The following is a 15,648-nucleotide window of genomic DNA, read 5'->3' on the forward strand; positions in this document are numbered from 1 at the left end:
CCATCCCACCCCTCTCCTGAACAAAAAACTGTCTTTTGTTCTCAATTTAAAAATGCACTTCCTCATAGTATCCACTTCAGGCCTCTGGTTTATGTTTCCTTGTTAATTCTGTCCACTGGGATGATGTTGTCAGGGACTTTGAGGATTTTGAACATATTTATCAAGTCTCTGTGCAATCTTTTCTGATCTCTGTTCAAGACTAAAAAGGTTCAGTTCCATCAGCCTGTCAGTGTAGGACATTCCCCTGAGCCCTGGAATGTATCTGGTTGATCTTCTTTGCATTTACAGGCTTCTGTGATGTGGTGACCAAAATTGTACAGAATATTCTAAGTTAAACCTTAGGCATTACAAATTTATAACATAACACCCCTTCATTTAAATTCTGTGATTTAACTACATATCTTCAAATTTCGTTTGCCTTTTTAATTGGTTCCCCACATTGTCTAGAAGACGTCAATGATGTGTCAACATAAAAAACTAATTATGTTTATACACAGCCATTTCTAACTCAGCATTTCCTTTTAGAATGTCATTGGCTGCTTCTATATTGTCAGCTAGTCCTCCTAATTATGTACCATCTGCAAACTTTATTAGTGTACTAATTGTACCAGATTCTAGCTCATTGTATATATTACATAGAACATTGATTCAAGTCCATATGATAAACCACTAATTGCGTTCAAAGACTCTCAAAAAGCTAGATGAGATTGAGCTTTCCTAAATCCACGCTGACTATTTCCAACTGTCTGAATTCCATATAGTAGATACTCTAATTTAATTCTAATAATTGTTTTCAATTGTTTCCATGTAATAGATGTCAGGCATATTGGATGACAATGCCTATATTTTTCACCCTTCTTAGGGATGGACACTACAGTATGTTTGTAGTACCATGGGTCTTGTCCATCTCTTGAGTGACTGTTTGAAAAATTGTGTCAACAGCTGTCAGTTTTTTTCAGAATAATTGGTAAGATACGATCAGGCAATGTGGATTTCTTAATCATGGGTGCTACTAGTACCCCAAACTCTTCTGCCTCTAATACTATTACAGAATCTTGTCTTTCTACTGCCAGAGGCATGTTGTCAACTTCCTCCTTGGTGAACACCTGAGTGAAATGCTCATTTAGTGCAGTCATTTTCCTTTCATTGTCTAGAAGTTTCACATTATTGTCCCAGATATATTTTACTTCACCCTTAAAGCTCTTACCAGTGTGCTGCTCATCCACGGTCCCTGTCCAGTGAACAGAAAACAAGGGAATATCTTTCTGAACACACGTCTTACCTGTCAGTGATGCAGAGGGGGGCGAATTTGACATATATGAGCAAGAAAAACAAGAGCCAGATCATCGGACTGACATGCACTTACAAATCCAAAAAAAAAGATGTTCAAAATGTTAAAAGAACCGAGCTTGTAAAAGTCAGCTCTAGTGAATGATTATTAACAGCAAGTGCACATTCTGTTCCAAGCATTAGAATCCAGTTTTAGAGATTTTATGTCATTCTTCCTACTTTCTTTAAAAATAAATGAGCAGCATTTCCTTAAACTATGACATTTTGCAATTTCATGTCGCACAAGACATAAAATAAACTGGATTTTAAAACAGTGCTAAATTTAGGGCTGGGTTTAATCTTTCCACAGTGCAGACATACTGTAAGGGTCAAGGAATCTCCAGAACAAAGTATTTCTCTAACCAAGGCCATCTCCAGATTTTCTTTACACACATGGTATTCCAACTTGGATAGCCATTGAATTTAGTTGACTATAGAGGTGCAAAACTGTGATTACATTTGTAATCACCCAAGCTAACAGAGGTGAGGTTGTGATGTCAACATGAGGAGTCATTTTTACTGCCAGTTCACATCTTCCACCAAAATGTACACCTGTCAGAGCTGAAAGACGTTTTTCCCTTGTGCATGTCACAAAGCAGAAAGAGCACTGAATGGAGTAGTACCACAGCTCTTGGTTGTTGCAGGTATTCAGAGCTAGGAAGTACATTGTACATAATCTTGACACATGTGCTTTTGCGGTATCTAAGGAAGAGGTCCCTTCTGTTGATCTTCTACCCTTGGCATGGGAAAGGGGACTAGCATTACCAGAACTGGATGTCAATGTGGTGGGGGAGGCAGGGGATCACACAGGAATGTGTGGTGGTGGTGGGCCCTCCCCAGCACTCTCCTGCTACCAGCTCTACTACTTGGTAAATCACTGTTGCTGCAGCAAGGTACTGTACTACTTCTAGTGTTTCATCATCATGGATCATTTTCATTAATGTTGACATTCTATCTCACTTCTCTTTGAACACTACACTCCAGTGCATCTGTAGCTACCCACAACAGCATCCTCAATTGCTTTCAAGTCTATTAATTCTCCAGGCAGCCACAGGCATTGGGCAAAGACAACCTGTGTGGTACGCACAGGTGCTTTCACCAGGCCAGTAACTTACTTGTCTTTTCCTTGTGGAGTCTCATTAGTAGGAAAACAAATACCAGAGTCATATGCAGTAATGTGCAGTGTCAAAGCACTGCAGAGAGGTGCTAAATCCTGGCACTGCTGACAGGGCAGACGGCCCGTTAATCCGGCTGCAGTCACGCAGATGCATGGGCCTGTCAGTGCCCTGCAGCTAAACGAGAAGACAAGCAGACTGCCCAGACAGTGAAGGCCTTCAACATCAGCCAGGGACTCCCATACTGTAAAAAGGCTGCAGTTATCTCCTGCGAAACTGAGTGCTGTTGACAGATTTGTAATTGTGGAGAAGACCTCTGCTCTTTCATATATGTTCCTGATTTGCCCACAGTTACTTTTATACATTCAGTGCTGTTATTTATTCATCCAGGGCTCACACAGCGGAGCTGAGACATGCAATGAAGTTTTCAACAGGGTCTTATGATTCAACATGAGCCTCATTTGAAGTCTGAACCTGATTTTAGAGGAATATTGCATCCCGATGAAATGTAATATTTCATCAGGATGCAATGTACTATTTTTGGAAACAAGCAACCTTCTAATTAAAAAAAAATGTAGTAAAAAATGTTTAAACATAGTGAGGTGACTAAAATTAATGGATCAGTCCTAAAACTACAACTGTGAGATTTCCCAGTCTCTCAACAGAATCAATCTCAGAATCTCAAAATATATTCTGTTCCCCAAGTTGCTGCTTTACTGATGAACTTCCTTCAACACAAACAACTGACATATCAACGAAAGCTCTGTCACTCAGCAGGCAATTTCAGAAAACCTAATAAAACTAAACAAATCTCTACATTAGAGGTAGGATTGTTTTTCATTTTAAGCAGTGATTAAAGCACTACAAAGATGCCCCACACTGCAATCTTAAAATCATTCACTGCAATTTGGTTTTATTAAGTTTATAATGAATTCTTAAAAACAATTTATGTTGCCAAGTATTAGCTGCTTATGTGGTACTGTGCCACGGGGAACACAAAAGACATTAGAAAAAGGTTCACTTACGGAAGAGACAAAGGGTCTGTACCGCTCTCTCAGGGTTTATGAGATTCGCTATTTCATTTGTTCAGCATTTGCTGCTGTTTCTGCTCAAAGTACAGTCAGAATACTATACATCTGCTTCATCAAATATCCCTTTACAATATGAGCCTTAAGCAGCAGCACTGTGTCTATTACAAGATGTGTTGTATAGGATAGCTGTAGCTAGTAACTGAAAACATTATACAAAGCTGAAAACATTGGTTAAAATGTGTCACAGTGTTAGATACAGTACCTCCCAACATGCAAACTCTACCAGGCCTAAGGTCAGCCAGGCACTTTTCGAACTGTAAATTCTGTGCTTATTTGACACTGCTTCAAATGCTAATGATAGATATCAGCAAAGGTGATAGAAATTCATCCTTAACTCACAAAGCTACACATTAGTGCTTCCGAACATATGCGTATAAAACTTTTCAATCAAATAATCAAAAGACTATTGGTTGAAATGTCTTTTGATAGTTCTGTACATTCACTATGTTAGCTGAAAACTGATGCTAGGGTTTGGGTTAAACTTCCTCTTAAACCTAAGCCTCAAATAATGTTACCATGCTGGAACAGCCCTCAAGAGTTGTGTTTTCTTATCAAAAACATGTATGCACTTTTCCTCTGTGGCTTATTTATGTGTGTTAAATGACTTGCCATTCTTGCTCTGTATGTCCTGTGTGTCCTGTGCATGTTTTTGTTTTTTGACAGCAGCTATATCACCCTGCAACTCACAACTGGAGCCCACTGAAGCTAAGGAGGCCAGGCAGAAGCTGAGCCTGGTCAGTACCTGGAAAGGAGACCTCCTGGGAAAAATTTAGGCTTCTGCTGGAAGAGGTGTTAGTGGGGCCAATAGAAGGCACTAACCCTGTAGTCAGTGTGGGTCCTAATGCCCCAGTATAGAGATGGGGACACTATACTGTAAAAAGGCGCCGTCTTTCAGATGAGACGTAAAACCAAGGTCCTGACTCTCTGTGGTCATTAAAAATCCCAGGGATGTTTCTTGAGAAGAGTAGGGGTTTTACCCCAGTGTCCTGCCCAAATTTCCCATTGGCCCTTACCAATCATGGGCTCCTAATAATCCTAATCTCTGAAACTGACTTCACTCTGTTCTCCTCCCAACGCTATTAAATTGGTCCAGTTAACCCAGTAATCTGCTGGCCCATATAACTCATATAGCCCTCCAGGGCCAGCTGTGGACACCCCTGTGTAAAACAATCAAGGATAAAAGTAATTTGATGGTTCTAAATGTAGTAGTCTCCTTCCCCCTTTTAAACGCTGACTTTGTGACTTATTTCCACAACTTTAAACTTACATGTCAATGACATTAACAGTTGGTTCCAATGCAAGGAAATGACTTCCTGTGCTGCAGCACTGCCCTTTAGTTTTCAAGGAACAACATGATTCAAACAGCAAATGTACTGTATATAAAATGTCTTTTTAGAAGTAAATTAACTGAGAGCAGAATTCAACCTGGGACATTTCGTGCACATTACCGAAACTAAGAAGACAAAAGTCTTTGGGAGGCATAATGTTACTGTTCTTCCCCAATTCAATTTCTCCTTTTCAGATCTCGGAAGCCATTTCCTGTATTGTCACCTTTGTGTGGGTCCTTAATTCTCAGCCCCGGTTCATTTTCTGGCGGTACCACCAAATCTGATGCTATTTTTAATGCAATAGTTAGCTGTTACAGGGCATGCTGATCCAAAGAGAAACCCACAAGGAAGAATCCGGAAGGAAAATAAAAGGATGAACCAAGTCAGAACTAAAAGACCTATATAAAGTCTACACACTGCCCTCTAAAGAGCAGGGTGCTCGAGATTCAGTTTCTCCTAGTTCATCATATCTTCTATGTACTGTATTGTATTGGAGGAATCACTTGCACCTACTGTATTTAAACTATCCCTACGGTCCTGCACAGACAATATGAGAAATGCAGTATAAAGCATTCCAGATGGCTCTGACAAATATACATTTCAGAGATAGACATCAATGGCCCTTATCTTGTTTTTTAACTTCCGTTTTGGGAGACAGCCAACCCACTATTATCTGAATCGCACCATCCATCAGCATCTGAGCTTTCCATCCATATTAGAAGAAGTCATCCATCAAGACCTGAAGAATGGGGACCAGCGAGAAGGGGCTGTACATTACATCAAACTAATTTAAGGGCTGTTTTCATATTCGTTGTTTTTTTTTCTTACAAAAAGAATTTGAAAACCTGATCTTTGTGGTTAGGATCTACAGCCAGTGCTAAAAAAAAAAAAAAAAACAGACACAAACATATTAGAAAGATCAAAATGTTAAGCTTGGAATATTACTGTGTCCTAATTCTGCAGTGGAGTCTCAATGTCAAATCCTCTCTAGATAGTAATTCCTCACTAAGCTCCCATGACTGGTTACATCCAATGACTATAATCATTAGGAAGTAAAACTCACAGAAGTTCACAGAAGTTATATAAATCAGACCCCGGCATCATTAAACCCATGTTTATTTTGTTGACATACTTTTGGATGATGGCTGATTGAGTCAAAGTTAGATGGGGACACGCTCCACGAATGTGAATTCTAAAGCTAAGGATTTAACATTTTCTGAAATGGAACAGAGGTTATGGGTCGTGGTTTGCTAAGGCATCTCAAATGTTTCCACATTGTGGTTCTGTAAGGCACTCCTCAGCCCGTAAAGCTGCATAGCATTACAGATTGATTTTTCAGCAGGTATCTGAAGCTCTTAAGGAATGGAATCCCTCATCAATAACCGTCATCGCAATATGGAAATAAGACTAGATTTTATTGCAGGTAAAAATGGGTTTTCAAAAAAAGTGATCAAATACCTGTCTCGTTAAAAACAACAAAACAAAAACCCTGGGTGACCTAGGAATGATGGTAAATGCATCCTTCTGCACCTCCTCTCTCCACACTGTCCCTGTGTTTACAGGCTGTGATACGCAGGCGGACTTCCAGTAAGTGATGGAGACGAGCGCCAGCGCTATAGCAACAGGCAATAACGGCTCGTCCGCGTTTCACAGCAGGCGATTATCCTGTCAGGCTCCAAGGGAGAGAGCAGCGCACAGTGGCAGGGAAATTGAAGGTAATGCACTATAATCAGTTTAATGGCATGAATAGAGGCTGCAAGGGCTGCAGGGGAGAGAGGCAGGAGGGCGTTACCAGAGATAAGGCCGACCGATATTCGGAACTCTCTGCCTGCGACAGACAGACAGGCAGCGAGCACATCACGGTATGATGAACAGAGAAATGTAATTAGATCGTTGTTTCTATAGCAAAGTATACAGGAAGAGCAGGGGCACTGGACTCTCTGCCTCGGTTTTGCTAGAGTACGGCTCTGCAAACGAATTAGAGTTGTGAAGGGAAACAACGCACAGTTTATGGGCATTGTGTTGTGAAATGTAACGAGGATGTAAAACTTTTTGTGTGGCCATTAAGTGTGGCTAAAACTGTCTCTAAAACCTCGCCTTCTGCCCACAAGGCAAAGAACAGACTGGACCCTGTACGGGAATTCTGGGTTTAGATCAGGCCTTTTGATTAGCTGCTTGTCAGGGGTGTCCCCTAAATTAGGGATCTCTCACCCTGGTCCTGGAGATCCTCAGTCCAGCAGGTGTTGTAGGTTACCATTAAGTCTCCACTTTCTTGAGACAAAAGCACTTGCATTATTATGATAAAACACTTTCATTATGATCAATTAAGCAGGTGATGTGTGGAAGAGATCATGTGGGGACTACAATGTAAGTGCTCTTCAGCCCTCAAGCACCAGATGGAACAGCTTACTTGCTTCATTCAGCTCACAGGTGCTGCCAGTCCTTAACAACAGGTGACCTATGGGGTGACAAACTGGGCTAGGGTCTTCAGGAGCATGATGAGAGACCCCTGTCCTAAACTGTGGTACACTGCTGGGATTGGGTGGTGTGCTATCAGTGTGAAAAGCTGAAGACTCAACAGCACCCAGAGGACAGACATATATTTCATCCACTGTATGTACAGTATGTCTGTAGTAATGAAAAGAGATAATTAAAAATTAAGAAAGAGTATTTAATGTTTTTAATTGACTTTTGGATGCAGATTACATTTATAGTAAAGGAACACACTAAGTAATACTCTTGATCTTTAAATATTGAATGCATGCATTTTAATTTGCTTTTATGTCTCAAGTGTCCAGAAACATTCGGCGTTGCCTCAGGTGAGTCCCTGAGAGGCTGCATTGTACAAGACAACAGACAAAATTAATGCTTACTTTAAAACATCATTATCCATTCTTACTGTATCTTGCTTTCCATCATCTATATAAACAACCTCCGGCTGGTCTCAGCATGGCTGGGACCACTGGGTCACTCTAAAATAGCCAATTAATTTAAGATTGATTTTCAGCGTCTGGTTTAGAAAACAAAGTTAATTGAAAATGAGAAACAGAAGACCTCCATTCTCTGGACCCGAGAATTTTTTCTGTTTGTTTTGTAAAAAACTCCGCCAAGATGATGAATTACTCATTTCTCCTGATACGGCAGACTTCTCTACAGGTAATCTTTCTTTCTTTTCTTTCTGCTGTTTGTTGGTCTCTGGCTGGAGCCTCCTTGTGACCATGAAAAAAAATGACTTTGCAATGTGTTCATCCCTGGAGAGTGCTGTAGCTGAGTAAAATATTTACTCCTCTGGGTGAGAAGACTCAAAACCCCCAGCTCTGCATTAGTCGTTAATTTTTAATTAATGACTCTTTTAATCTTTTAATTAAGAAAACTGCAGCACTGCCAAAAAGATTTGTACGGGGTGAGAAAAAAATAGACACAAAACAAGGAAAGAGGCTTGATTAAAAACTAAATTACACTTTAACAGGAAAAAAATGTTCAATGTGCCTTTGGTTGAATAGACCCCATCTGGTGGGGAACTAACTGTAATTATTTGATTTTTTCCTATACACTAATTAAATAACAAAGGATGAAGTATGAGCAGGTTTCTGAAAGCCTTATGTTCAGTCGAAATACCCTTGTGGTGCTTTAAATGACACACTAACTATCCTCACTATCTTAGAGATCTAAGGTTTTGGATTGATGTCTGCGTCCTGGGAAAACGCTCTGTTCCCTTGATGCTAATCTGTTAAATCAGACTGTCTATCTATATCAACCAAACTCAAGAAATGCTAAGACCGAACATCAGTATCTCAATCTTTATATCAAAAGCAGTGGGTACTGAAGCAAAGCTGATGGGTTTTCTTTATGGCTTTCAAGAGACCCAACAGCTTGCTCCATGTGTCAAACACTGGCACAACAATATTTAACTCATACCACACAATGCAATTCATAGCGTTCTTCCATACTACTTAAGCAAATCAGTGTCTTTGAGGTTACAGGAACAATGGATTTTCTCATTAAGAGTCTGTATATCAGGCTGCAGCTCTGGTCCCTCAACAAATTGTGCTGTTGTAGTCTAAACTGACCTTTCATTCCATAGCTCAAGGACTAATGTCACTGGACCTTCAAATTAGATTAGATTAGAAGACCTTTATTATCCCAAACGTGGGAAATTCAACAATTCACGTATTCCAGTGCAGGCTTTGGGTATACCCATCCCTTTAGATGTCCAATTGAATGAAAAGAAATGCTTCTTAAAAGGAAGTGAAAGTGGAACAGTAAGTGGGTGTAAAGTTACACAAGGATATGTTCAACAAAAATCACTAAATTACATTCTAAACACAACCTCCCCAGCAAATAATCCACGCAAATGGAAATTGGAACACAGATGTCCTATTTGTCTTAACCAAGAAACTAAGAAAATAGTGCTCCACAGATCAGACTGATATTTGGCCTGTCGGCTTTTTGCAACAAAGCACAACATCATTACTGAAGGTCTCTTAGCAATGGGACGTGGGGGAAGAACTCTTTAATTTTCCATCAGTCATGGCAACGCAAGGCCTGTCATTTGCGTTGACCAGGTGAAATTTGGAAGTGAACAGGGAAATCGAAGAGGGGAAAGATTCGAGTCCCAGGGCTAATCTGCTCTGTAATCAACAATTTATATTTATAACTCTTTGGAAGTTTAGACAGGACAGGTAGTAACAGCTGTGTTAAATAGCGGCCAAGGCATGAATTATGTTTCAGTCATCAGACTGAAAGTTGCACGCTTGTCCCCAAAGGTCATTTTTTAGAAAGAGCCACATTGACATTTCAATTGCTCTTCTAAAATAATACCCCATTTCTCACTGAACACCCACGTACTGTGACGTTTGGAGAAGTTAAGTTTCTATATGCACTTCTGTGGAAGCTGAGCTTCAGGGTACAGACTGGTAAACAACAGAAACACATTAAATGACACCCACAGCACCGTACTTTCAGCCACTTCAAATTTTACCCGCTGCGGGTCTTTTTGTTTATCTTCAGGCAATGGATATTTAACATGTATTTCCTTACATTGAAATTACATTTAGAGATGCATTTACAATACTATTACATATACTGTATATGCTTTAAGAGCTCATGAGCAATTTGAGTCTGCAAATTGTAAAAATTGATATGGGTTAAGCTTCAGTGTGAATCAGTTTCACTTTCACTTCACTTCGTGGTCTCCTGAATTGCCAGTCAGATATGTAAGGGTATGGGGTTCTCAGTGTGGAACCCCGATTTTTTCTGGGTGCTGTCAAATTAACCCAGGGAATTGAGGATTTCAGTAATCCCAGAAACAAGAGCAGCAGGTATTTGTTATTCAGAAGATGCTGCTGCCTTCAAAGACCTTTAATTAACACAGGTAAATGGAACATTAGTGAAGCACAGACTGATGCTCACTTTATGAAACAGGATGGGATTCTGCGAATCAGTGGATTTATTGTTGAGAATTTAACAAGATTTTCCAGATTATTCAGATGGATGACAGTGGCTGCCAGCCATGTGATCAGATAAATCAAAAGATGTGGGGTAGTAAAATTGAATTTAAATTGCAGAACTGTATATATAACTTTCAGAAGATAACTTACATTCTCTTTTTCACCTTCAACACTGCGTCTCACCAGTTTCAAAAGCCTGTTCAAGACTTGGTCACAAGGAGAAGGAAATATTTTGTATTCATTTTTTATTTCCTATGTCCTTCTTTCCTTTCAAGCATTTAAACTGGTGAGCAGCATGATAGAGTGATGAAGGTACTTGATGGTGAGAGTATGGAGAGGGCCAACATTGTCCTGAAGTGTGAGCACACTCCGGATTCAAAGACACAGAACAGAGTACCATGACAGCACCAAACTTGTCTTACTATACAATTCCTCATCTGCACTTGCATGCACCAAAAGTGATGATGCTCTTAGAACCTTTGCTGTCTCTTCAGTGTACTCACATATCACAAGCTGGGAACACATAGCAGTAGTGATTTAGAGCAGACTTGTTTTAATGATGTCAGTTAATTAAAAGACGTTACTGAGATTTTCAAGGCCATAATGTTAATGCATTGACTGTCATATCACATTTGTAGCTGGTTGTGCTTTCCTAATAAGAAGACAGCATACTAAACTGTTGTAAAAACGTTCAAGAGCTAATGTTAAAAATCTTTGCCTTTACAAATAACCTGCTGGGGCATCACACCAGTGATGTTGGTGGTTGTGTTCTGAACAAGCCCTGGCTCCCAGAGAAGAAAATACTCAAGAGTGGCCAAGCAGTGTAACTTCCTGTGCCCTGCATCCCTTTTATTTTCTGTTAAATACAAACTGGGAAAAAACATATCCACGGAAATCGAAAAGCAATCCTTGCTAATCCGAGACCCACGGGGCCACAGCAAATCAAAAATATCCTCTCCCTTTTTCTTCTCTCCTATTTCTTGTTTTCTCAGATTTCTTAAGAAGCCTCTTCAGTGGTTTGCTGCAGGATCCTTTATCCGAAATTAAAACAGCAAGCTCTGATTAAATCCCCTTTTCATCTTTATTCCTCTGACAGGGGAGCCTTTCAACCTGTGTTGCTCTCCAGACAACAGGCACCAAAGACAATTTTTAATCCCTAGATAACCTTCCCCTCTTTCACTGCGGAACGAAGCCATCCAGGCCTGACCTTTCTACGGGAAATAAGAACTTGTCCAGTCTGTCCACGGAATAAGACAGAAACTCTTCAGCAGCCCGCCACCTCTATGGCCCAGGGTTTCAAATTAAATTAGCAAAACCATCACCTGCCATTCATCGATTCTCCCTCCTCCTCTTCCACCCGCCTTCAGTCACTCAAGGATTTTACGACAAAAGATCCCCAGGCGAGTCCGCGGTTTCACACTGCAGGAATCCGTCAGCCCTGGACGGGGTTGGCTGTCCCATTTCCGTCACAACAAGAACATTCATCAGCTACACACTTCTGGCCCAGTTGTGCTTCTTAGGGGTAACAGATGGTGATGGAAATTTAAGAAGGCATCGCCGAAAGCAGGGAGATTAAAGAATGTATTCTCTACTCAGCCCAGTTAAAAAGACATCCCCAGGAGAATGTGTAACTTCTTGAGCAACCCACAAATTTCTCCATCCATAAATTACACTACATGTGTAATAACTGTAACGCTACCCCTAAACTTCAGCTTGTAACCACCACCAATAACACTAACCTTGACGTAACTTGTATTCCTGATTCTTGATTCCAACCCTCATCATTAACCTTAAAATAAAGTTGATCAAGATGATTTCAAATAATTAATTTTCATTTAAAATAAATCATTTTGAAAAGGTATTTAGGACCTCTTGTCACAGATTTAGATGAAATATTGTCTAGTAGTTTCTTATATGGTCTAGCAGTTTCACATATAACCCATATAGTTTACTTAGCAGGATTCCTGGTTTTCACCCAGGCAGTCAGGTTCAACTCCTGATACGGGAAAGAAAGCTTTTTCAAATTAGCTAAAAGTGCACAGTGACCTCTTCCTGTCTAAAAGCTTTCCTGCGTGCCCATGAAACTATTGACTGTACTTCCTTGTCTCCCCCTCTGTTTGCCTACTGCGCCGTGGTGCCACGACGGGCAGGGAAACAGTCTGTTGCGGAGTCGCCGCTATAGGCTGAAATGCTGAGAGCTGAAAGACTGCTCTTGTTTGATCAGCCCCTGCTTTGCTCATGAGGGCAGGAGGATGCTTCGTTATCTCAAAAAGAAGCGAGGATTTTCTTTCCATTTCCCCATAATTTTGAGGAATGCCTCCCTGAATAAAATAAGTGCTGCATCCAGTAACGTAAATAAAAAGCATTAACGAGAGGTAGGCATGTTCTGACTGGCTGTTTGGCAGAGACTTCTGTACAGTTTTGAAAAGGACGGGCCAGCAGTATGAGACTAAGTGAGAGACACTAGCAGTCGTATGTGTTCCTGCCTATCTGTGTTTGGGCTAGGCACTTCACAGCTTTATCATGCCAGTAGCATTCATAAACATGCAAGTTTATTTAAGGCACTCTCAAAAATATGATGAAGGCTTTCTAGATGCAGCGTACTTTTTTGTTTCCAGATGGAAACAAAAAAATAATCTGAGGAGTACTCACGAGTGCGTTTTGTTTTTCAAGGAATTATCAGTAAATGAGTTTGCCTCACGTTAACAAAGAGAGGAAAAGCTGGAGCTCTTATTGGTGGAACAACCGAGACTTAAGCTGATTCTAAAAACACCTGCACACTGGAGGACTCTAGCTCAGTGGTGCACTGCTCCATTTTTTTAAAAAGAGCAGGTTGGAGGCAGAATTCAATGATCTGTGAACAAAAGCAAAAGTAATCTTCTTCAAACTTTAGTCTTTGAGTTTTATTTTGTGTGTGCTTGAGAATGTATGGTACAGCATGCCAGCAGAAGGAATGCCCAATAAATGTCTGATCCAAAACAGGGGCACACCACCCCCTCTCCTAAACTTTCAAAGCATATATTAACAATGGACTCGAAGCATATTTTGGAAAATTATAATAAAAGCAGTGATGGTAATAACAAACCTCATCATTAACTGTCATTCCCTACCACCCTTCCAAACAAAATAGCCTGGCTGGGTTTTCTGATGGCTTTTCATGTGAAATTATTAATAACCCATTACCCCTTCAGTGAAGCTATCATTCCATGGCCTGTCAGATGCTCAGTACATCAGCAGCTGCTTTTAACTCTCGTCTGCGAGCCACAAAGCAAAATGAGACACACTCCATAAATATTATGCTGAGCCCAACCTGCCTGGAGCAAGCCGGAATTATTATCCTGCATTATGGTGTATTAGAGAACATTACAGATCCCCCCCTCCTAAGGGTCATGATGATGTCTTTTCCCCATATACTCCAGTGCAATTTCTGGTGCTGGAGGGGATCTCATTCACAAATAACCTGGCAGTTTTAACACTCCTATACAGAATACACAAAAATATAAGAACACTGTATGGGCAGCAAATGAGAAGGCCCATCATGCCCACTTGGGTCCTAGTAGCTAATGCATTCACAAATTTAATTCTGCCGTACAAGATCCCAGAGTGTCTGCTCCAACAGCTTGTCAAAACTGCCTGTTCCAGACACCCACCACTCATCTCAGTAATTACCTGACTAAGGGACGCAACAGAGCCAGGTGTGTTTATTCTGACATCTTGTGAACCACTATTATCCCATACACAGGCCATTCAACTAATCGTTTGACTTGTTGCTTCTTTCATCTATTACAGTATGTGCCCCACAGCTTAGATTTCAAAGCTGATTTTGAAACGTGTGGGACAATTAGCATTGCACTGTTGTCTAAACATACTTTAATGTACTTTACCCATCTCTGGTAATTATTTTCATCCCTTCTTAAAAGAATTGTGGAGAAGCCCTTCTGTAACAGCAGAAAGAATAACAAGGAATCCTACTGAATTGGTACGTGGTACTTTTTTCAACAAATTATCAGGTGTTGCTTAGTGCTTCTTGAGGTTATTAAAAAGGTCTTCTCTTTCAGAAAGCTAGTTGATTCAAATTCACTTTAGATCATTTAAAAATGTTGCATAAAAATTATCAAATGTTAATAACTGAGTTTCAGACTTACTGTATGTAAAGAACATTGAACTCTTGTGTTAATACAGCTTGGTATCATTCTGCTTCCAGAAACGACAGAACTGAACATTCAGAATAAACTAAATAGGCAACTGTTTTGGAAAACTGTATTGCATGTTTTCTCCCACCTATAGGCAATGATGCATAATTGCACGTAATTTTCCAAGCAGCCAGGACAGCTAACAGGTAGGTTCCATCCACAGTCAAAACGTAACCTACCTGTAGTGGCATCAAAGCTAACATCAGGCATGATTACATTTCAACCTAAAGTACACTTTTTCTTAGAAGCAGAAATCAATCACATTTTCAGATTTTTTTGTAATTCTTTCTATATAAAATAATGTAAATATAAATAAAGGTATATTAGATGTATCGAATGCAAAAAAATGATATTTCACATAATTAGTAATTGGGGCACATTTATACATCTCCCAATCCCGTTACCCCCTCGACACCATCAAATCCACTAATCTTGCTGGACCCACCCTTTCGGGACTTGAAAGACACTCTGCTAAAATAATTCTTTCTGGCAACCCAGTGCTCTGCACTCCCCCCGCTGCCAATATCTCCAGTTGTGACAAAATTGAAAATTCCCTCAGGCTTTCAGTCAGAAAAATTCAAATTGAGGAGACCTCACCAGGTGCAATTCTAAGTCTTTTAAGGAAATGGAAAAGTTGAAAGTTGGCTTGGTTAAAAAAACACAACATGCCTTCTGAATCCCAGAGCGTAATTGGGCCCACTGGGGCATGCAGGTAAATATGGCTGGAGGATCAGTGCTCGGAGAGGGGCTGTGTATGTAATTAAAAGCTGCGCTTGCACAGGGCTGTGTTCTCAGGCCAGTGAAAAGCCTACAGTGGCTGAACACTCACATTGTCCAGTGTTGCTGCAGGACCTGGGGACTTATCCTACACTCCCTTCCAGGTCAGATATGGCCAGCAGCCATATCACTCTGCAACTCACAACTGGCAACCCACTGAAGCTCAGCAGGTGTAAGCCTGGCCAGTACCTGGATGGGAGACCTCCTGGGAAAACTAAGGTTGCTGCTGGAAGAGGTGTTAGTGGAGCCAGCAGGGGGCGCTCACCCTGTGGTCCATGTGGGTCCTAATGCCCCAGTATGGTGACGGGGACACTATACTGTAAACAGGCGCCGTCCTTTGGATGGGATGTAAAACCGAGGTCATT

The sequence above is a fragment of the Lepisosteus oculatus genome, chromosome 2, assembly GCF_040954835.1.
Source record: "Lepisosteus oculatus isolate fLepOcu1 chromosome 2, fLepOcu1.hap2, whole genome shotgun sequence".
NCBI classification, from domain to species: Eukaryota; Metazoa; Chordata; class Actinopteri; order Semionotiformes; family Lepisosteidae; genus Lepisosteus; species Lepisosteus oculatus.